This window comes from Maylandia zebra, linkage group LG10 (assembly GCF_041146795.1).
Source record: "Maylandia zebra isolate NMK-2024a linkage group LG10, Mzebra_GT3a, whole genome shotgun sequence".
Taxonomy (NCBI): Eukaryota; Metazoa; Chordata; class Actinopteri; order Cichliformes; family Cichlidae; genus Maylandia; species Maylandia zebra.
This window is the reverse complement of record NC_135176.1, coordinates 16,008,262-16,032,285: the sequence shown is the minus strand read 5'-3', so window position 1 is coordinate 16,032,285 and position 24,024 is coordinate 16,008,262. Positions and strand designations below refer to the sequence as shown.

General features: G+C 39.1%; 1 protein-coding gene across 5 annotated transcripts in view; it reads left to right on the top strand.

Annotated features, from left to right (window-relative positions):
• cadm2a (cell adhesion molecule 2a) overlaps positions 1 to 24,024 on the top strand; it is a 221,229-nt gene that overhangs the window by 125,533 nt on the left and 71,672 nt on the right. The gene's annotated exons all lie outside the window — the stretch shown is intronic.

Genomic DNA, 24,024 nt, shown 5'->3' with positions numbered 1-24,024 from the left:
TGCACTGCACCCAACCAGTACACCATACATGTGCTTGTTGTAGACTGAAATTGTGGTGCACAGCCTGCCAAATGTTAATGTTTTTCTGTACTTGGAAATTCTGTGTTCCGTGGAGGATACTGAATGTTTAACAGTGGCAGTGAGCTAAAAGAGAAGCTTCCGCACCCCCAGAGAGATGTTTAAGCTTAAAAGTCTTTGTGTAGGTCTTTTCTGCTAGCCCTGCAAAAACCTATGCCATCAGTGAAAGTGAACTGTGCATTTAAAAATGTTTTATAAATGAAAGAAACCAGTGCTTTCCTGTTGTGCACTTTTGTCTCTTAAATAAACTAAGTGAGCTATTATTGGTCACCTGAATAGACAGTAATCACAATAACACGCAAGTATGCAAATATATCAAATTACCTACAAAACCAGATTATTTTGTCATAGCGATACCTTTGTGTTGATATGACAATGGGTGTCTTGTTATAGCTTGTAAATTTGGAGACTAATGAGAAACTATATGCTTCTCTTTATATTCAACATAATGAACACAGTGCTACTTTCAGAGTTACAGTTGACATAGTCAGTACTTCACACCCAACACTGACAACGATTTTTTTCATAGACCTCGGAAGATTAATTTGTGGGAGGAAAAACACTTACAAAAAAGTGATGTGGAAAAACAGGAATCAGCTACTTTTGCTTTAAGTGTGATTCGCATCATCCTAGATCCAGCCCTGCCACAGCTGTTAGCTTTCTAAATCATTTCTGGATGAAATAACTAACGTAGCCCTAGTCAAACATAATGAAACTAACACTATGAAGCATTTCTGTTTGAATAGAAAGCCTCTGATTAACCATTTATATAATCGAACAATGTGACAAGTGACATATGAAGTTTATTTCATGTTTCAGGTTTCAGTGTGTTGACATTGTCACAGCGTGAATAGCATATTGAATATACATAGCACACGGTAGATGCTGTTTAATTCAGCATCTAACCATCGGCTGCCAGCGCCTGGTCCCTCATTACCCATCAGCCCATTTGCCAGCTGCCTCATCATTACCCATCTCCCCTGGCGGCCCCTGTCACTCAAAAGGCTTGGGAAAAGCTGGAAAGTCAATTAATGTGTGTTGCATGCAAGCATAACTGTCTGCCTGTCTGCTCGCCTGCATGTGCGTCTGTGGGAGCGAGAGAGAGAGAAATACAGCAAGAAGGTGGTTATGTATAGAGTTAATAGTGCCTGGGTGAATAGTGTGCAGTCAGTACTGAAGGTGAATGATTCATGTCCTTTGAGCCATATTTTTGAAAAATGTGACCAATAATTTAGACCCATGCCAAATGCTAGGTAATGTGCAGAGGAGAGAGAGAACAACATACGCTTGATATTACTTTTATTTTACATGTGGCACACAATGCTTTGCACTTGTCTTTGGATTATTATTTTTGGTTATTTGCTTTCCCCTGAGCCTAGCATGTTTTTGCTGTGTTTTCCTGTTCACTTGTTACTTTCCCCTTTGTTCTTCCCACCTGCCCGTGCCCATGTGTCTTGTGCCTGCATTTGGGTCATCTTTTGAATCAGTGCGTAGCTGCTGTCCTTTCAAACAGTCACATTAATTGTCCCTTACCTTCCAGTTTTCATGAACATTTTACATTTCTCAAAGGTAGTTTGTCTGTATGAATATAACCAAACACATTTTGTGGAATCCTAAATTCAATAAAAGAAACCTGATTTCGCACCAAGTTTTTGCATTTATTTGGTAGAAGTGTTTATGCAAGATTTCAACAAATGTACTGTAATCCCATTGCATCTGCATTCACAGGAATGCTGTGCTGCATACGAGCCAACCTTCAGTTGGCTGTAGGTTTCAGTGTTCTAGAAGGCAAAGCCTTCATTCTCCCGATAAGCAGTTTTTTGGTTTAGCAGAGCATAATAATAGTGAGAACAATCCTTTAATCCTCAGAATGAAAATTGGATTTTTATGTTAATCTGAATATTTCTTCTCATGTATAATTAAATCATCCCCTTTCATTTGCATCAGCATTAATCTGTAGTATCTAGACATTCCTGCGCTTGCTTTTGGACCTTCTATAGCCACATCAGGTGTAATCAAGTGAGTAGCGTGCTGAGTGGTGAGCGTGTCTTATCAGAGAAAAGTTTGCTGGCAAAAAGACTGCGCAGTGTTTCACTTTTTTTCCCTTGAAATGTATCTGAAATATTGACTGCAGAGGGACAAAAAAGCAAATTCCTAAGAACAACAGTACAGTACATTCAAGTCACAGATATTTTGTAACCAGATGTTTTTGCCAATTGGCTCCATTTATGAGTAGCTGGTGTACCTATTTCAAATTCAGTGGGAGGTGTAGCTTGAATTTCTCAGGTCTAATGTGTTGGGCTAGGATGAAGTGCGTGTGGGCAGTTGAGTGTTTACATCATCCGAAAATGTCAAAATGGATGATACTGAAGTAGAAGCAAATGAACAGATGATAAGAAATGTAGGGGTGAGAAAGGAAGGAGAGAGGAGAGAAAGAGAAAGTTTTTTTCAATGCCAGATGGAAGAGCAGTTGGCACCTCTCTCATTACTGTGGGGATAGATTTTCCTCTATCGCACCAACACACATACAATCACACAAACACACATGCACACACATGCAGAGCCACCTCCTGTCACTCGATACCACCTGCCCAGCACCTGGTCATCAAAGCAAGACCAAGGAGGGCTCTTATCTTTAGTTGAGGGAGAAAGAATTAGACCAGTGGAGAAGGCGTAGAAGGGCACTAATGCCATATGCTTTCACTTTTGGTTCTTTATTAATGCCTTATTTGTCTGTGTCTAATTCATCAATTTACCTGAATCAGCTTTCTGTCATCTCATGCCATATTATATCTGCTTCTTTCTCTCTGTTGACGTCCAGACATGTGGATCTGTGTCACGCCCTCACAATCAAGGCAAGCGAGGCCTGTCGTGCCTGTGATAAATTAAATGTGACACAGATGGGTGGAGTAGTTTCCCCCTTTGATCCAAGCAGTGCAACAGAAGGACAGACCCTGACCAACACATGTCAGACAAAACTGTTGGGCACCACCAAAGATAGCTTTATGGTCCCATTGGATCTGAGCCAGGGGTTGAAACCACAGAGAGAGTTGGCCAGACACACACAGAATGGCACCACGGACAGAAACGAAACTGCAATTATTGAATTTGAGGCGTCACAAATTCTGTGGTGTATGGTAAAATGTGCGAGGGTGATACAATGCATGATTGTGTTGAAAGAGATGCACCAAGTTTTGAATAAATCATATCTGCAAGTGTGAACTTCTGTGTCTTAGCCTGTCAAGCTAGATCTCCTCACAAGCTAGTTGCAAGGTAACAGTGTGAGTCACAGCTGAAGAATGTGCAATCAAAATGCACTCAGCCTCATTTTCTGGCAGATATGTCACTCAAAAACGAGTAGGCAGCAGCACTGACTTGCTTTAGATTGAGAATTATCTGATGTACAGCAAAAAAGTGGATGTCGTTATTGGCGTTTGAGCTCAGAGTGTTCACATTCATTGACTCCCACAACCGTACCCGGGCAATCTGGGGTCTGAACTTGGTAGGAATGCGTTACATTTACTCCATTCTTTGTATTCAACATTCACTGTCTGCTCATCTGTCTACTGCCTGACTTCATTCAAACTCCTGTCAACTTCTGCGAGAAGTCAGACGAGATACGGCATTGAAGTCCAATACAAACTATGACGAGTACCACACAATACAATAACATACCATTGATCGGGATTGTGCAAGTTCCACTAAAATGCATTGACTGAAAACGACAGGTATACATAATACTGTGTCCAGTTTCCACATGCAGAGAAGTAGACCGTATGCATGCAAGGACAAAGACTTCTTTTGGCACTTGAGATTATGTATCCCCTAACCAAGCCCTTTTAGTCATAGGGCCCCAGTTTGCTACACCTGTGGTTATGTTAATGTTAGAAATACATTGTCATTTAAAATCACAGTTGTAATTGCCCCCATGGAGTGAATTCATTCACACCTGAATTTATTAACACTGGGATATTATGCAAACACGATTTCCTGACAGTCAGGAGAAAGTTTATCAGTGCTAAAATATTCTATTGATATCACATTGGCTGTTTTGATTGTAATCCATTACATAATATAAAAATGCACATGGCATAATGGCATACTCATGGCTATTTTTAACTATATCGACTTGAAATGTAATAGTTAATATGAGGTTGTGTGGAGGGTAAGAAAAATCATTTTGCTCCTGCCCCTATGTGTCTGTGTATAGTAGCCTATTAGAGCCTTGCTTTTAAGCATTGGTACTGCAGTACTTACACCAAACTGTCTTGAGTAGACCTAGGTCATGCTTGCAAATCTAATGAGAACAATGACCTTGTGTTTTCCATTTGGATGGGTGGTAAGTCAGTCTATCTCTGTTCCCCACAACCACAACCATCCCTCCCCCTATGGACATCCATCTTTAAGAATTTCCCCATTTCTTCATTCTTCTTCTTCCTTTTATTTCCCTGGCCATGTTTAGGCCTCCCTTTGACTCTCCTTCTATCTCTTTTTGTCTCTCTCGCTCTCCTCGTCGTGTACTCCACTGGGCTCTGCACTGGCATCCTAAATACAATTACAGTCTACAGCTGAATGGAGAGGAAGGGTCCTCAGGGACCCCTAGAAACAGGAAATGGTCAGGAGGGTTGGACTGAGGAGGGAACGGCAAATCCCTAATTCAATTGGCTGAACCTTGGCAACAAGCCCCTGGCGACTCTTACTGTGGAATCAGTGGAATCAAACAATGCGGCTCAAACCACAAGAGAGATTTTCATCCACACTTGCAAACACACACACACACACATGCACACACACAAACTGACACAAATGCATCTCATTTCCTTGTTTTGTAGCTCTACGTTTCTTCTTTTCCTCTGTATAGTCTTATAATGCTTCATTTATACATACTCTATTTGAACAAAAATGTTACACCATACCTCTTAATCTTTCAATTCAGTTGTTTTCAGTCCCTCTGGCAAAGGTGTATAGATCAAGTACTTAGCCATATCTGCCTTTGCAAACATTTGTGAAAGAATGGGCCGTTCTAAATAGCTCAATGAATTTGAGTGTGGTGCTATAATAGGATGCCAGTGTTGTAACAAATCACTTCATGAAATGTCTTTCCTCCTAGATATTCCACAATCAGCTGTAAATGGTATTAATGCAAAGTGGAAGTGTTTAGGAACTACAGCCACCCAGATCACATAAAGTTACAGAGCTGAGTGCTGAAGCGCATAGTGAGTAAAAGTCGGCAACGCTCTGCTGACTCAATGGCTGCAGAGCCCCAAACCTCCTCTAGCACAAAAGCTGCAGCAGGACCTTCATGGCATGTAGCACCTTGATGCAACTCTTGTTGTGTTTTTGTGCAAAATAAATAAAATTCAGTGAATTGAATGAAATGGGGATAATGTGTAGGTGCCCCAGTACTTTTGTTCATATAGTGTAGGACAGTGCTTAATTTTCAATCACCAATATAATCACAACTCTAACGCTAGCTTAAAGGTTCAGAGTTAGCTTCTTTGACTTTTTGTAATCTCCCATCTTGCTGTAAACTCTATTGTTGACCAGTTATCATAACTGGGAAAGTGATCAATAGCTGCTCTATCTATCAACTCTGTTGACCTAGAGCCTAGCGTTTATGAGTAATTCATGATTGTAGAGGAACTGCACACTCACACATGTTCAATACACTCACAAATATAGACGGAGGGGAAAAAAATCAATCTGTAACAACGCTAATCCACACTGTGGGTGTCCATCAGCAACCTGGAGAGAAGACCAGTCACCGAGGCACATGCGCATAAGCATTAATAACTAATATCGCAAGGGAAAAAGGCAGAAGTGATTTTATGGAAATCACAGTTTTGAGACAATTTCAGGCTTACTGGCTGTGCTGAAGACTACTTTGAGCTCTGTAACCTCAAAACACATCATTTTAAAATGAGTACTTTGAATGTCTCCATCTCTAGTGCTTACTGAAAAAGTCCCTAATGCAGTCATAACTGCAGCCCTTTGTTAATGTCATATCATGTGACTGTAGCTGATGATCTGTGGAAAATAAACTGGAGTCATCAGTAAGCCCTTAAAAACATTTTCAAAAGACTAAAAGCATAGCAAGTTCTCCTGTATAACAAAGGATTTGTGTGCCTATTTTGAAACCTCTGTGTCAGATTTCATATAGTGGAAGACAGAAGTGCATATAAAAAATGTATATTGTCCAATTGAATAACTCACCATCAGATAGGAACGCATTGTGCTTTTTTGTAGCATAGAAATCCGCCGAGGGATTCCTCTTCTAACCATGGAAAAACAGGTGCACAGAAATAACTTGAAATATTTATTTATTTATTGCATCATGCTTTCTCGTCCTTCTCTCTCAGCTTTGCGTCTTCTGCTTCTTCCGCCTCTCTCTACCGCCTACTCCCTTAAGCCTCCGTTCTCAGATGCGGTTGCCTCTGTTGCTCTAATGCTTGTGTGAATAGTACTATTAGGCCCCAAAACCATACTGATAATTGGAACAAAGTGGGGGATCGATGCAGAGGGCACACACATACACAACAATATAAACAATCACATTTCCACACAAACACATACTGGTGCTTTCGCAGACACACAGTGGACTGGAGCCCTGGAATCAATACAACTCAAAGGCAGGATTTTCCTCAGCATTTACAATGCATGCTCAAGACAAGCTACCGTTGAACATTTTGTGCAACAGAAACAACAACACTGTGTTATCATTATTATTTGATTTGTTTTTTGGGGGTATCCTACAGAACTATGCGCTAAAATTTATGCAGACAGAAAACACACATTAAATAGTAAAAGCTTTTGCTCCCTCAAGGTTCGCAGGACTGAAATGCCTTGAATAGTTTCCTGGAGTCTGAGAATCATCTAATGTCAATATTTATGTATATATTAATGACAAAACGTGTCCATTCTTACAAATTCTAACTGTGGAAAAGCCTTGTGCTTCTTTGACGTTTTACTTACTTCAGCATACACATATACTTCTACATTACTCTTTTGAAATGTGCCGCTACAAACCAGTTTTCAATGGCACTGCTCTTGCTAAGACAGAAATAAATTCAAAAATCTCTATTTCTCTGTGGTGGAATGTCTGTCTTCATTAATGTGTGTGTGTGTGTGTGTGTGTGTGTGTGTGTGTGTGTGTGTGTGTGTGTGTGTGTGTGTGTGTGTGTGTGTGTGTGTGTGCGCGCACTTTCAGCATGCATGGATGCACACGGATGCATGTGTGTATTCCCCTAAATAAATGTCTTGTGTTTTATGGAGTTTTTCCTAGGGGAGGAAGGAGCAGCCAACTGAGACTAACAGGCAGGTCTAAGTGGAAGTGTGCTGATGTGTCTAAGTGGAAGCGTGCTGATGTAGGAGGTTACTACATCCATTAAAACAGGAAAGATATTTAATCATGGCCTTCAGTTGTCCTTCTTTGAGGGCAACAGCATCATAAATGTCCCTGTTCTTTCTTCCACAGGTCGCTTGTTGCCCTTTAAGCAGTAAAAGTAGCAGAGATCTTTAAGATATTAAATCCCTTTAATGTCTTTAGATTATTTGGAGCCTAATGGGCTCTTGTTTGCATTCTTTTTTTGGTTTTGGTTAATTTGAGTTAAAATGTTTTTTTTGCTGTAGCCCAATCTAAGGTTCATTAGATTTTATTTCTTTTATATCTTGAACAGCAAGGACCTCGTGCAATATACATCCTTTTCTCTACACATGAAACAAACACAAAGCAACAAAAGAAAAGAAGAAATTACTGATCTCTGTTCAAAGATGGTCGCTCACAGTGAGCGACCATCTTTGAACAGAGGCGGGGGTTTACGACACCAACTCTCTGCCATCTATAATCCAGTTTTGAGATCCCTTCCCAGACGCCTTAACGCCCACTCACATCCTGGGCCATCTGACCTCAGGAATTCGCATGATAAGGTGGGGCCAGGTTTCACAATGAACACACCCGAAACTCTGGCTGATTGGGACCCACGCCCAGTTTCACACCTTGGCTCAAGCGATTAGAGGATCGTCAAGGGGTCCTTTTGTCCCTCTGTGGGGGGATACTCCCACTAGGTTTATATCTGGGACTCTCCACCATTTGACCTTAGAACTGAAGAAGCTTCTCGGATGAGAGGTGAAACGTCTTCAAGTAACTTAAAGAAGTCCAGACGCTTTTCTTTGCAAGCTCCTTTGACTTCAAGTTTACTTGTTGTTAAATTTTACAGTTGGGTTAAGGAATCAGAAAAAATATGACTAAGTGCATGTATTTTCTATTATTTTTAATATCTAGAAATCAACCTGTCCCACATGGTTAAAGGCGGCAAAAAGATTAAGTAAACAAGTGTTGAATATTCCTCCTATATCGATCTGATTAAATTGACACCCAGTTTTAAAATTACTGTCACATTAAAATTCCATATAGATAAAGGCCCATCGTTAGCCCATCACACAATGTCTACACTCACATACTCAAATTCGGCTTCATCCTTTTGCAAATAATGGAAAAATAACCATCATGAACTCTTTCCTGTCGTCTTACAGCTCATTTAGTCGAGGATTGACCAGACATGCGTGTTGCTCTGCCGTTTGTTTCCTTGGTATTTTTAAGTCATTTGACTGTTTACAAGACATTTTAGAGACGTGCAGGAAAATGTCAACAAAAATCAGACATTTATCCACATTAAATACACAATTTCCTGCCCATTTTCCACCATTCCTATTGACTTCAGATCATTAGTTCACCTTTCTCAGTTCTTGCAGCGCACCTGAGTTCAGCTGCAGCAGACAGCAATAAACACAGTAGATATTAAAGGGCCGTTAAAAAAAGATTTATTTGACTGCTACTTGACTGCTACTTAAAGCTTGAAGTTATGTGCTTGAGACAGACATTTACAGCAGTTATGATCTCCCATATGTGAGATAGAAACCAAGAACAAAGTAATGTAAGCTTAGTAGTTTACATTATTTGTTTCTTTATGTGCCTGTGCGCTTCAATTTCTGTCATACTGATACCTGAAGAGGCTTCCAACTTATCTATACATGTAAGGTGCTCCTCCTCTTTTCATACAATTACCCATCATATTATTACCATAGATATAAGGTGTCAGATCAATTACGTAAGATGTGCAGGGTGATAACAATGGCATCAACATGCGTATTTACAGATGTGCTTTGCTTACATGAGGCTGTCAGATTCAACCTTGATCAGCTTTTCTACACTAAAAGTATTGGGTGTGTCTTGAATTAATATATTTTTGTTAAAAATTAAAGATATACTTTGTATATAAATAAATATTAATGCAGTTGGTGCCTCTACGTAATGTTGCGGTTGACTAATCCAGTGTAACGTTATGTGGGTTTAAGTTAATACGACTAATAAAAATTAACAATTGACAAAACATAAAGTTCTCAAAGTTTGACGAAAATCTTCTCAGGAGTCATCACTGTCATCACAGAGAAAAAATAAAGAATAATGAAAATGAAAACCTGGAGTGAAGCTGTAATAAGTACTGAAACAGTAGTGAGGTTATCAATATCAACATTTTAAATCATGTCAAAACATAACAAACCATCTTTTCTTTATATGCTGTCATTTTTTTTGAGCTATTGCATGGTGAATGTAAACGAATAAACTAAAATCACAAGGAGACTCGATGTCTAAAAAAGCTAAAGTTTAACATCAAAATAACAATTATTAACCTTTTTATTTTTTATATTACAATAAAGAACATTTTTGTTATTATATTTATATTACATTTAGTTTACAATAATGAATAATAATGTCAATAACTGAGGAATGTGTTGTTTATAGTTATAAATATTGCGGTTAAGTTGCTGTAAGCAATACAGTGTTGAATGTCCAGGTATTCAGCTGTTCCACACTCTAGAAATACAACCACGAGGTCAGAAGAAAAAAGGCATAACTGCCGGTCACGTCAACAGCTCGCATTAGCTTTGGTTTCATTTTCTGAAGAATGGCAGTCTCAGTTCTTGGTATCAATATTACATGCCATGGAGCCTGTGCACTGTGAAGTGTAATGGTTATATAACACCATTAGAAACAAGTGTGAATAATTTTACTCAACAGGCTTGCCTATATGCCATATTTTCTCAGCTGAAATTTAGTTTTGCTCTGAGTATATCACCAGGAAAAGAATTTGGGAAAACATGGTGCTTTTTTTACAGACAGATTTAATCTGCAACACCGAGCGTAGACTCCTCTATATCAAATATAGCAACATCTGGTTGTAAACTTTACAAAACAAACAAGTCATCATCAGCAGTGCAAAAATCACAAATGACAGCGAAACCGAGCTGCTTCTTTATAAGAATTGAACAATTATGGCAGTTTTGGTACGGTTAAGTTAACCAGCTATGCTTTTTAAACACTACTTATCCTAAAATTAACCTATCGGAAAACGTTTTATTTATATTTTCAGCAGATAGAGATGTGCGTAAAAAGCTACTGTATGTGTTTTTATAGAGAAGTGTCTTTCTAAGGTCATCTTGTCTGTGGTCTGTGGTGTCCTTGGCTGCTTGGCCACACCATCACAGTTTATTTGTCTTTAGGTAATTGAAAGATTACAGAGATTATCCCACAAACCCAACTCCTGCTTTTGGAAAACTTCTACCTCTCAACTCTCTCTCTTGCTCTCTTTATAGTTCATCAGTCAATCAACCACTAGACCGCTTTAAAAGTTTAAAAAAAGCATCTGTCTAAAGAGGATATTATTTATCAGTGCCTCTTTTTAACACCATAATCACTGTAATAGATTGTACATGTGTATTTTATGCAGATATTGGCATACATCTGTCTACGTGTGTCATTAAAGCCTGGCTGCACCACAAGTCAGGATAAATTTGAATTTTGGTCTATTTTATCCACTTAAAAGAAATACAAGACAATAACTGTAGAATTTAGACAATGCCTTCATGCATATATTGGAATAGATACAGTTCTTTTTTGATATGGTAAAAGATTTAGTGGGAGTAGTGTGAAATTTTGCACATAAGGTGTGAAACCTTGTAATTCAGTTCTCTAAACAATAAACTGAAGCATAACTTTTATTAGATCCTGAAAACAGTAATGAAGTTTGGCAAACTCACACCTAACTGAACAATCCAAACGCGACTCCATTGTGCTTTAGCAATAACCTTGTCATTTTCGTGATGGCTGATTTGCTACGGTTGACAGGTGGGATTGTACCAAGTGAGCGCTTACCTCAGAGGATGAAAACGTATTCATTCAGTAAACCTCTGTGGATTTATTTTAGACTTTATATATGCAGTGGCCTTTTTCTAGATTTACCAACTGACAATCACAGGTTGCCACCCATCTATGAGAGCATGGCTATGTGTCAGGTAACTGACATTTGAATGGTCTACTCACTCACTGTGTGGTGTTGAGGTGTCAACACCTTTGTCTGGACTTGACAGAAAGTCAGCTCTGATGGATATGACATTGCAGCTCCTTGACATTATTGCTCCCATTGAGAGGTCTGTAGGAGTCCACAGGATACAGGATACAGAATCCCTCTTTCTTTCTCTGTTTCACATACACACTCAGACACATAGCCACGTGCATTCACACGCACACTTGCGTGACGTGACGATACGGGCTCAAAGCCAAATCGCATAATCCTTCAATGATCCATCAAGTGTTTGAGCACCCATTGTGTCCTGACCATTAACTGGGCAAGGAGAGCATCTTTGAGATGGTAATGTTGCCGCTGTCATTTAGCACATGGCCAAGACAAAATGCCAACTGCTAATCAGCCATGTGTGTTAGAGGAAGGGAGAGCACAAGAGAGAGAGAGGAACATTAAGGCTTTTTATAAATTCACATAGGCATTCTTCCTCATTATTTGTGTGGAAAACCTATCACAATCCAGCCCCAGCAAATAATTGGGTTTTTGTTGGGAATCTCGTGGAATGCAGTGAATGCTTCGTATTTATATAAACTTTCCATCAGCCGTGAACAATTGCGCCCATTTGGCAAGAAGTGGACCACAATTAGTGGGTAACTACTGACAACAAGTTCCAGCCAAAGGTATAACTACAAGGAAGCTTGTTTGTATGTATTTTTTTTCTTTGTTCCTTACTCTTATCATATTATCTTGATTAATCTTTCAGGTCAGAATAATACTTTTTTGTAACCTAAGTTCATATCAGAATCTATGTAACATGTGAGAGCGAAAGTCAGAAAGTTTTACAGTAACAAACTGTTTGTTTTGGGGAGATTTCATAAATTTTGGATATTAAAATAATTTCCTTTAGTATCGTTCAAATACAGATCATATTATCTTTGAAACAATATGCAGTACCTGCACCCACTTTACTTGGAGCAGCACGTGCATGCCCACACAAATGTGCATCATGGTGCACTGGGATGTTTGGGCGCATTGTGTGGTACACTCTGATGTTGGGGGCGGACATTTAACAGATGGTGCCAGCTACCTCCCAGGATAGTAATGTTCAATTGTCTGTGTCCAATTTACACCTTTGAAATGGGCGAAGAAGACAGAGAGAGAGGACAGTGAGAGAAATGGTACAAATGAAAGCAGGGTTTAAAAAGATACATGGAGTGTATATTTTTCTTTCTTTTTTATTATTTGTAACTTTTTTAATTATCACGTGAATTCTGTTCCTTCTTTTCCGAAGCTGCGTACACTTTAGCGTGCCTGTGTCCGCCTTCTTCTTCCCCCACCACCCCCTTAGTTACACAGCTCCCATGGACCTGTGCCTGCGGAGCGCTATAATAAGAGCGTGTTGAGGTCAACTTTAATTTGATGGGGAAAAAAGCAAACAAGTCACCATTTTATTTATTTATTTAGTTCAATTGCCACACTCGGAAGGAATTAGTTCCAGTTCAATTTGTTCAAAATGACCCAGATGAGTTCAAATTTGTCTTTGGTAATTGAACACAGTTTTTCTTTTGTTCTTCTGTAAATATAAGCTGAGCCATGAAATGGAATTATTCATAGCTCCCAGCTTTGTTTGGAAGGTAATGGGTGAAGCAAGGTGTGTCAGCACCTGGATATTTATTTTCCTTATTGAGTTTGGGGCTTTTTAATCATCTTTTTTTGTACCATACAGCTTCCAGTGAATGAATAAATACTGGTAGTCATGTATCTAATGCCTGACTAAGTCGGAAGATATTAGGGAGAGAGTAAAATGCCTTTTTCCAAATACATATAAATACATTTAAAATGATAAATTTAACTGTTTGTCATGGGTTGTGTGTTTAACAAGTATATAGAAATGGAAAAGCATTGTCATGACTAAAGTAGACACTTTAGTCATGACTTTAGTCATGTCAGAAGCAGCTTGAATATGATACTACGTTCATATGGAAATGCATGCAATTTTAACATCCTAAAAATATATCTATTCTGAAGATGAGCCTATTTCAAAAATAAAGCTTGTCAGGTTTTATGTAAATTGCACTGCCTGGGGTTTAGCTCCTGTGGGGAACCTGTGCGTTGCAGCGCTGCTTCGTTTACTACAGTAGCTTCATTAAAAACTGTTCCATTTCTCTGTCTCTCTGTCTTATGTGTGTTGATACATCTCATGTGTACTCGCTCTGTCTTTGATTAATGTGAATCCACATCACCCACACTCACTCACTTTTTCTTTAGAAACACCAGATGGATAATGGAAGTGTAATGAAATCTGTGGACTATACATACACACAGTCAAGGTTAGCCATTTTTACCTCTGTTTACCTCCCTCTGTTCTCTCCTACTCCACTCTTCTCCCTGCTGTCTTCTTTTCTAGTGGCCTGCCCAGGGATAGAAGAATACATGATGCATTTTTGACTACTTTTGGAGAAGGAAAAGACACTTAAAACCATTAAGGTCTCGATCTGGGTGTAGAAATAAGAGCAGGCAACTGGAATACAAAGGCGAGAACGCTAAAGTCACAGACTTGAAATATATCTTAGTCCTTTTTTTCTTTTCGTGATCCCGTCTTCACTCTCCGTTAGGCTTCTTCCCGCTGATTGCCATCATTAGAAAGGGCCATTTGCACTGCTGTATTCCACCCATGCACACGCATACACTGACTTTTGCTTTTAAACATGCAATGGTGTGCAAAGAACAAAAAATGTTTCTTCAGCTCACAAAATATTAACCGTCACACACATGTGCTCACACAAGCTGCAACATTCATTAGGTGTAATAGCCCTGCAGGACCGAAGCGTTCAGTCTCTCTTGTTAAGAATCTATTCTCTTCTGAACCTGCTGGAAAGCAACTGTAACACAATACCCTAAATAGAATGGTATATAAAGGTGATGGTTTGAAAATATGAGGTAACAGCCTGGCTATGACTGACGCATTAACAATCACAGGGAGCTTGTGCTGTTTGATGCCAAATGGTCCCTTGAGGGTGAGGCTCACCGGTCAGCTCCCTACAGAGACGCAGTGAGCACTTTGCCAATTTACCATCATTCTACCCTTTGTAAGGCAACACAGCACAAACATGCCTTTGTTCACTGACCTTTGAATAATTCAGCTCGAGCAAAATGCTATGACACATTTTTGATCAAAGTCTCACTATCAAGGGGAGGAGGCATTTTCCAGACGCTATGTGTTCCTCTCCACTGAGGATAAAAGCTTCACTCCACAACACAATCACTAACAGTAAGGATAAAATGACAAAACAGAAGATCCCTCAGAAATGTAGGACTGTCCATTTGTTTAAAATAATGAGAGCACCTGACGCTGGATAAAGCATTACTCCCACGTAACTCTTAATCCTCTAGGGATTTCACCTCTGCGTGCGGTAAAAAATTGGAGCTTGAATTATCTGGAAGTTTTCCATGGAAATTTCCTGTCCCTTCACCCTTTGATAAATGGTTGCAGATTACAGGTTGGTGACCAGGCGTACAAATCCACTTCAAAGCTTTGTCTGGTGGAAGTCATTTGTTACCCCCAAGGCATCGATCACAATATAACCTCAACTTCTAAACAATTCATTTGAAGAAGCAGAGGAAACAGAAAGCACCTGCTGAGTTATAGGCTAGAGCTGGACTCTCCATCATCTAATGACAGTACCTGTTTGACAGACTGCATTTTTCTGCATATGCGAGCACATGTATGCATTTAGCTGTGTCTATCATCCTGTAGCAATATGTGTTTGACTTTTCTTGTTGCTGAGATTCATAATTTTGTTGCCGCCTTCGGAATTTTGCGGAAATTGAAATGTGCTTCTCGAGTTCAGGGGAATTTCTTTAAGGTTTTAAATGGCAAAACTAATGGGCTCTATGTGTGTGTGGGTGCGTATTTGCAAACGCGTAGCTATATTTGCTTTCTGCACTCGAATATGATCCTGGTCAAGTCTGCACTTTTCTTTTATCTCTCTCTGCTGTTGGGACTGTCCGTACAGCACTAGACAAGCTCCCAGAAATATGATTGCTACTGCGCGCAGACTTGATAACAGATCAACATGTATAAATCACAACGCACAAAATCAATCAGTTCTCATTAAAAATAGTCCTGCCATTCTCAGAAGTTGCCACGCAGCATGGGATATGTCAATAGTGAGAGTAATAGTTTTAGAGACTGTCTGAATCCTGACAAACATTAACAAGAGATGCAAATTCTCAGTGGAAGGAACTTTACTCTTCCCATCATTTTTTTCCTACTGGCAACACATTAATTTATTGGAATATGCAATTGTAATTACAGTCACATCTATCTGGGCCTTAATGGTGAGGCAATGATTGCTAGCCGCTGGCTCTTAATTGCAGTTACACTGTAAGTCTACATGCAAGTGAGGCAGATGTCCTTTGTTACAGTATATGCTGCACACTGTGCATTTGCATCTTATAAAAGACTCACATCACAGAGAGATGTTGTACTTTCAGTTATGAATTTATTTGGTTTGATTTATTTGGTTTTGCCTCATATGCATGTATTTGCTTCCACATTATTACTGCCAGTTTCTGGCTTGTTATTACACAGTTACAGACATTATTTAGCTATAACCACTGTTAAAAGGTCATTATTTGGATATTGATTTGGTAATTGAGTGACAAGAGTTGGCTATTTCCATGTTATTAGTGTCTTATTTCCACCTTATTTCCCCACTATTTGAACTGTAATAGAAAGTGCTGCTGGTTTATCTTCTTGTAAAAGGGGAAAATACAGCCTTTTTTAAATATGTTTCAAAGTTGTAAATAAATTGATTATTTAGCAATGATTGTCACCAAAAGTATTACTGACGCTGTGCACAATAAATAATGTTTGGTTTTAGCCATGTTTCAAAGCCTTCTGATTCAAAGGCAAACTGTTTGAGTTAAAATATTTAAGAAAAACCTATTGTTTGCGGTCTGGCATGTCAGGTCTTTGATGTTTAATATCTCAGAAGTGTGCTCCATTCTGATTAAACCTGATAGTTCCAGGCCTATTATTTGTCTAACAGTTTTTTCAGTAAATGAAATAATGTTATATCAAACTACTCAAACCAAGGAATAAGATCACTAGAGATTTCTGCACAACACAAACTGCTTGATGTTTCTGATTAGTTCTGGAGGCAGAGCATTATATTTATGGTAGCGAGAATGCTTCATCTGAATTAAACCTTTACCATAAACCAAAGTATTTTTTTAGATTTACATAGGTTATATGTGTGCTTCCAAATGTGCAAGAGTGTGCAGTTGTAGTGAGCAGTGAATGTGTTGTTTTGTGTTGCTGTGTATGCTGTGACCTTTCCTATAGAACCGCTGTGAAGTCAAGTGACAGAGGAGCTGTATACCAAAATGTCCTGACATTAAAAACACGATGCCATGGCCACTGAATCCTTTTTCTAATATACTAACTCTAGATTGTGACCAGAGTGTGTGCATTTTTTTTATAACACAATAAAGTGTGGGGCTTTTTCGGTCTCACCTTCTGCACCACATCCACCACTGACAAAAGATTACTAAAGATGACTTTTCTCACTGTGTTGAATTTCTGTGCTAAAACTTGATCTAAATTAGTATTTGTTCAGTGATGAATCACAACATCTGTCAGCCAAGTTATTTCTAATTGCGTGGCAGATGTTTGTACAAAATCTTTATCACAGTTTTAACATAGTTGTCACGAACAAAGTGCTCAGCACCACAATAAAAAAATCAATGAGCCTCACTTTATGTGGGAAAAATTTGCAGTTGAACGAACATATTAATGATCTATTGAACGCCGGCGCGTGTCTCATTATTCTTTTTCATTTTTTTCATATATATTGACTGTACATGTTCCATTGCTTCTACTTCAGAAACGATCAGTATCATACAGTCAGTACTACTTCCTCTCTCAGTTATGCAGGTATCTAAAAGAGAAACATCAGGTGGATTTCTATTTTAAAAACAATTTAAAAATGATCTGAATGGAGCAAATAAAACTAGCTTAAATATTTGCAATGCAATCAGTATGGCATGTACTGTATGTTGCATCATGCCTCACAACTCTTCTTCTGTGTACAATTAAATATGTTGCAGCTGGCAACAAACTTTTACTATTTGGGTTTTTACTTGCCCATGTACTGTATTAGTGTAAATTAGCTAACGAAAGCACATCACAACTAAAGCAGTCACATCACGAAAGCTAGCAGGTGGTGTGATTAGGTGGAGACATACATTTAATAGGGAAGACAAACATCGTGATGTGAACGGGATCCAAATAAGAAGCACAGAATTACCAAAAGCTTAGACAAAAAGGGATGTCATTTTACTGGGTCACCTCTGTGCTCGACCTGTGCCAACACAGAAATGATGCCCAAAGAGGTGGCGGTCTATCATCAATAAGTAGTGGATCCCTTGAGTTATTTTCGTTCCACTTTGCCTCTAGGGCATGCAGAGTCACAATAACACAGCATATGTTCTTCAAAGAGGTAGAGAAAGAAAAACTACACCTTCTTAGATTTCTTAATATATTTTCAAAGATACCCAGGCTTTCACAAATTAAATTCTCAACCTCTATTAAATCCCCACTGCATACAGCACTGTGCAAAAAATTCTTGAGCTACTACTCATTTCTTTATATTTTGCTTCCAGTGAGTGAGACTTGAGCAATAGTCTTGGGCAATGGTTGTCCAGGCTTTCTGAAGGTCTTTGAAAGGGTTTTCTTTACATTTTCCTTTTTCATTAATTTTGAGTCCTTGTGAAATAGGTGAGAATACAGCAGATGGCTATCCCTAACCCTGGACTGAAAATCAGTGGAAACAGATCTTATCTGGAGTTTTTAGTTCAAACCATTATTAGTATGTGCAAAAGAGGTCAGGAGAGAGGTGCCTATATCCATCTGTAAAACACAGAGGAGGCTCTGTCATGGTTTGCTCTATTTCAGCCAGTGGTGTTAGGGATCTTGTCAAAAGAGATGGAATTCTGAGCACAGAAAAGGGCTGTCAGATTTTAATCTACCATGCATGTACCATCTGGAAAGAATCTGATTTGCCGCAGATTCATTTTTCAGCATGAAAGTGAACACACTGTCAGTGCAGAATACCTGGATAGAAATACACACAGTGGAACATTATCAGTTATGGACTGGCCTCCAAACTGTTTTGACCTCAACATTATTGAAGCAATAATGCTTCAACTATTCCTGAAGAGTCATGAAAGAAATCAACATATACTGATTAATAAAAGTAATAAAGCCAATATTGATAGTAAAGCTTGTTAGATTTGTAAAAGCTTATATACTGTATTTTCATATATGTTTGTATGTGTTTCAATAAATTGCTCCGCCTATTTCACATGTTCCTGCCAAAATACAAAGTTCATTCCTTCAGATTGCTGCCTTGCAGATAAAAGTGTTTAAAAAAACACATTTTTTTAAAGTAATGTACTGAACTGTACTGTACGTACAAGGGTTGGTCACTGTGCTGGCAAACAGAATGTACTAAACAGAAGCTCTCGGGGCCAGATTGTCTGGTGCCATTCACACATGGTCTGGTGATGGTGATTCATAAGTTTTTTTTGCAATTTCAGAAAAAAACAAATCTGGAAGGCATTCAATCTGGGACCATAAACACCGCTACAGATCATCATCTAAAGATGGAGCAAGTGTTATGAAGAGCATGTACGTGTCATTAACATGTGTGCCTCGTGTGCCCATCTTTGTCTCTGTTTTATTGGCATTCGGTTTATGAGCGCATGATTCAACCGCAGACAGAGTATGTATGTGTAATTGTGTTAAGGAGTGGAAATCAAATATGCTAGATTAAATGACAGAACAAACAGATGTGTGTCTCTCTGTAATGGAAGAAAACATGGGTGTGGTAGACAGATCTAATAAAGCAGGCAGTATGGTGGCAATAAGCTGAGTTAAGTAACCTTGATTCCATCTATTAACACTGTTTACCATATCCTTTATTACAAAGAGATGAATCGCAGCCCTTAGCTAAAGCAGTGCTAAATCAAATAGGATTTAAATGCATTTGCTGCTAACTCAAATGAGATTCAAATGCATTCACTTGATCGCTATTTTGAAGCTGATTATTTAGCTTTGAATAAAAACAGCCGCGAATGTGTGTAGGGCCCTCTATGAATATGTCACAGTGTACATGTTTTTTACGCTCTCATGAGTATGTGACGATTGATCGTTCTATGTACAGCCAAGTCATAAGGTGACAAAGAGTGTGTTAAGGTTTTACAGCAATCTGCTCACCGGTGGAATATTGGTTGGATTCCAAAGGGCCGGGAGTACATCAGACATATGGCAAAACAGCTGCTGCTGTACGAAGGATAAGCTAAACTCTCCATCATGCCATGTGACACCTCAGAGAGCCTCGCTGCACACATCGATCTCCATAGGCTTTTTACTGCTTGTCAAACTCTGAATATATCTGCCACTGTGAAAAAAGGTAGCCTGAGGGGATAGGCAATGCAGAAGGGCAGAGTAAGACGCAGGCAAGGAAAGGGTTAATCAGGAGGCAGAATAATTTGAAAAGAGAGGTGATACAAACTTCTGAATGTGCATATGTTGAAGGAAGACGAATGTAGACAGAAAAGAGAAGGAAAACAGGAAGGATGTTGTATTGCAACATCCTTCCTCACGTCCTCCCAGGAGACTTATACCCCGAGGGAATGCTGTGATCACTGCTATGTATGTGTGCATGTACATGCCTGCGTGTGTGTGTGTGTCACAGTAGGTGGTTTCAGTATGAACTATCACACAGTTTATTCATGACAGCTCCCTGCTGATGGATACAGAGACACCGAACAACCTGCTTGCACCTCAGTACTTTCCTGTGTCACCAACATGCAGTCACTCACTTTTCATTTTCTTAGATAAAATGTCATTGTTTGCACATTGCTTAGACAAAGATCCTGCTTTAGATAATACTTGGAAAGACTGATGGCATGCATGTGCATCCATCTGTTCATATTACAGTTATATTTACACAGTTTGAAAAAAAAAAAACCCCACCAAATGTCTTAAGACGTGATGTGTTAATGACTGTCTTTTGTAATAGTATATAACATGTATCCAAGAAGCATGAAGTTCATTTAATGCAGATTACTTTCACCCTGCAGGACAGACCCCATTTTTACTACGCACTGTTATTTGTGCACGCAAGATGCCATGAAATGAAGTTAAAGCTGAAGTGACATGGGTGGCAGACAAGTTCCAAATTAAAGCAGTTGAGACTCGATACAGACAGTGTTATTATCTTATGGCTATCATGCCTAGTTACACATTCAGCAGAGACACAGAAGCATACTGGAGTTCTAACAAGTCTGAAACCGTGGCCAAACCCTAATTCAGACAAACCGAGAGGATTTACGTGATAGAAACACATCAGAAGGGCAGTGTAACAAAATAAGGGAAGGGCTGCTTAATTGCTTCAGCTAACTGCACGGATACCACTGGTATGCTAGCTAAGCTTTGTGGTGAAAAATACTTTAACGGGTGTCTGTTTAGCAATTCTTTATTAAAGGCTTGTTTTGTGTTGGGGTAAACAACGTGTGTGTATATATATAAGTAATAGTAATTGCATTATTTAATGGTTTTCTAATTAGATTGTGTTCATTATGCTCGTAGTCATGTAGAACTGTTAATCCCCAGTCCAGTTAGTGTTGGGTCTGGTGAAATCTATAATGCAAGTTTTCAGGCATAACTTGAGCTTAAAGACTGCCGAATAATGCAGTCTGTTTTTCAGTCATGATCCAATCTTGATTAGGTAATCATGAATATAATATTGTAATGTTTATAGTTAAGCCCCATCCGCATCCATAAAAGGGACTTTAGACATACACACATAAATACTAGTTACTGATGTGGTAAAATTGTTGTCTTTCCCATTCATTTTCCCTCTCCATTTCATTTCCAGGTCAGTACACACTGTGCTTTACTCCCATTTATAGTGGCTTCAAAGTTGAGGTTAATTAAACATGGTAACTCCCTGTTTCTCACCACTAACAATTATTTTGTCACCAAATTTTTATTGACATTCCATTAGCATCACTGTTTGTGCCCTCTTGAATATCCATTTCTGCTGCAGCCTCGGTTTGGTCCATCGACTAAAAGTGCTGGTAAAGAAATATTCATAAATAAAGTGGTGTGTTGATGTGCTGAAGTGAACTCTCTTCTGAACATGAAACAATGGAAAAAGAAGCGCTTTTGTGTGGACAGTATACACAAACAGCCAAACTTAATCCAATTCAGGTGTTACATCCTTATCTCTCTCTAGTGGATTCTCTCCAATCAGTATGAAGTATTGAGAGCGTGTAATAGGTGGCCATTGTGTAATCAACTGGGGATACTATGCTCACTCCATGGTAAAATGGGGGAATGAGAGAACGGGATGAAAAGCGTTTTATGCAATTTCAGCTTGACTTGCAGAACTGTTGTGTCGGTTGCCTGGTAACTGTAAACCTGAGACGCAAGTGTGGAGATGCTAGTGAACAAGTCTCCCTCCATTTCTTTTTTTTCTCTTTTCTTAGCAGCTTGTCCTTTATGTCTCCCTATCAGCCGTATACGCTGTATATTCCTCCTTTGTTATGAGTGAAAAGTTGTAAAAACCCACATGTTTTTTTCATCTTTTGTCTGCTTTTTTTCCCCACAGATTTTGACTTAGAAAGATCACAGAGGCAAAGTTGTGACAGGGAACTCATACTTTGACAGCAGGCATGAAAAGCAGGGATATAGAGAGGTCAGACACAGCTAAAGGAATATTTCACAAAGCCTTCAGTCTCATGTAGAAAGCAGCCCTGGTAGACATGTAACATCCACTGCCCTTTTGTCTGTTGGGCCCTCTTCCTCTTGACCGGTGACACAACAACAAGGTGTAAAAATTTCAAGTGTCTGTGTGTGTCTGTGTACATTTGCCTGATGAATATGACATATATGTTTCTTTTGTAGCACTTTTTCTTGCATTTTCTTTTGTCTTTCATATTCTCACTTCCCCACGCTACCTTGCATCTTGGCAAGTTGTGAAATAGTACTAACAAAGCGTAATCATCTCTGTCAGCCACTGAAAATTGGCTATCAGGATTTAATGGCCCTCAAATATAAACAAAACAAAATCCATGTGAGAGTCAAGCGAGTGTACGGACTGTTTAGCAGCTGGTTTGTATCTCCGGGCCCGAATTCAAGGATTACTTTTTGCTCCCTTTCTGATAGTGAATTTAAAATTCTGTATGAAATTTCCGTATTTGTCATTGACAGAGAGCGCGGTTTATTAATCTGTAATCGAAAAGAAACCACAATAATTTTCATAACCTGCAGACTCGGCACCTGCAGTGAGATTCTCTTTGTTCTCCCTCTCCCTCATTCTTTTTCAGGCCCTGTCTCTTAGAGCTGTACACGTTTTCAGGCTCACTGGAGGCATTCCAATAGATCCATCAATTTGGCAAAGCAGTGTGTGTGAAGCATAAGAGTCATTCCCTCAGGATACACACGCAAATACACAGACACACACACGCACACTAATAGACAATCTATGTTGTTTATTTGCCTCTCCTCTGTGTTTTTACCCGCAGGATGTCTCAGAGGTGATGCTCATGTGTTGGTTAGGTCCTCTATGTTGTTATTCCCTTTGTTTTTCATACATGGCTTTGCTGGCCTGTACTGAATAAGCTGCTAATTGAATACTCCCATAGTGTGCCATACACTGGTTTGGACACCATCCCTGTATGTCCTTTACTTCGCTGATTACAGCGCTGTCAGTCACAGGATTAGGGATGGGTATTGATAAGATTTTCACGATTACGATTCCATTTTCGATTCTGTTTAACGATTCGATTCTTTATCGATTCTTTTTAAAAAAGGAGAACACTAAGGTCGATTAGCTTAGAACTTTGTTTTATATCTTCTCTTTGAACAAGATAGAAATTTAGGAGTAACATGGCCTTACAAACCCAACAGTGACATCTTAAGAGATCCACAGCCTACGGCTCTTCAATGGGGTGTCACAGGGTCCCCAGGAAATAAATAAATAAAAGAAATATTCTTCTGTAGCAATAACAAAGTATAACATAAATTTTTCTGTAGCAATTACACAAGAATATCCAGTAATGTCCCTGCCTACAATTAAACACATTCACATACCGAATGTCGGGGGCATCTGCTGTGGCAAATGGGTGCAAGCCTTTGACCACAAACTTAGTCACTGCTCGGTGACATCCGTCTATCCTGGCCTGAAAGGAGACGCTACCGGTAGACTGCAGCGACAACTGCCAGCATCTGAGTCAGACTCTGTCTGTCTCTCTCATCATGGTCACCTAAATGCACAGTAATGGCAGGTTTTGTAATAAGGCAGATCGCGCTAACATAATATGCACTGTTAGTTGATTATTTACCTGCCGTATTAAGGGGAGAGGACGTGCAAACGTTATCACTGCTGCTGGGTTGAGATTCACGAGTCCGGAGTGGAATTAAAAACACGACATTCATTTAAGGTCATCACGTGTTTTGTGAGCAAATGCTTTTGCATATTCGTAGTGTTTCCTCCCTTAAATGAAATAT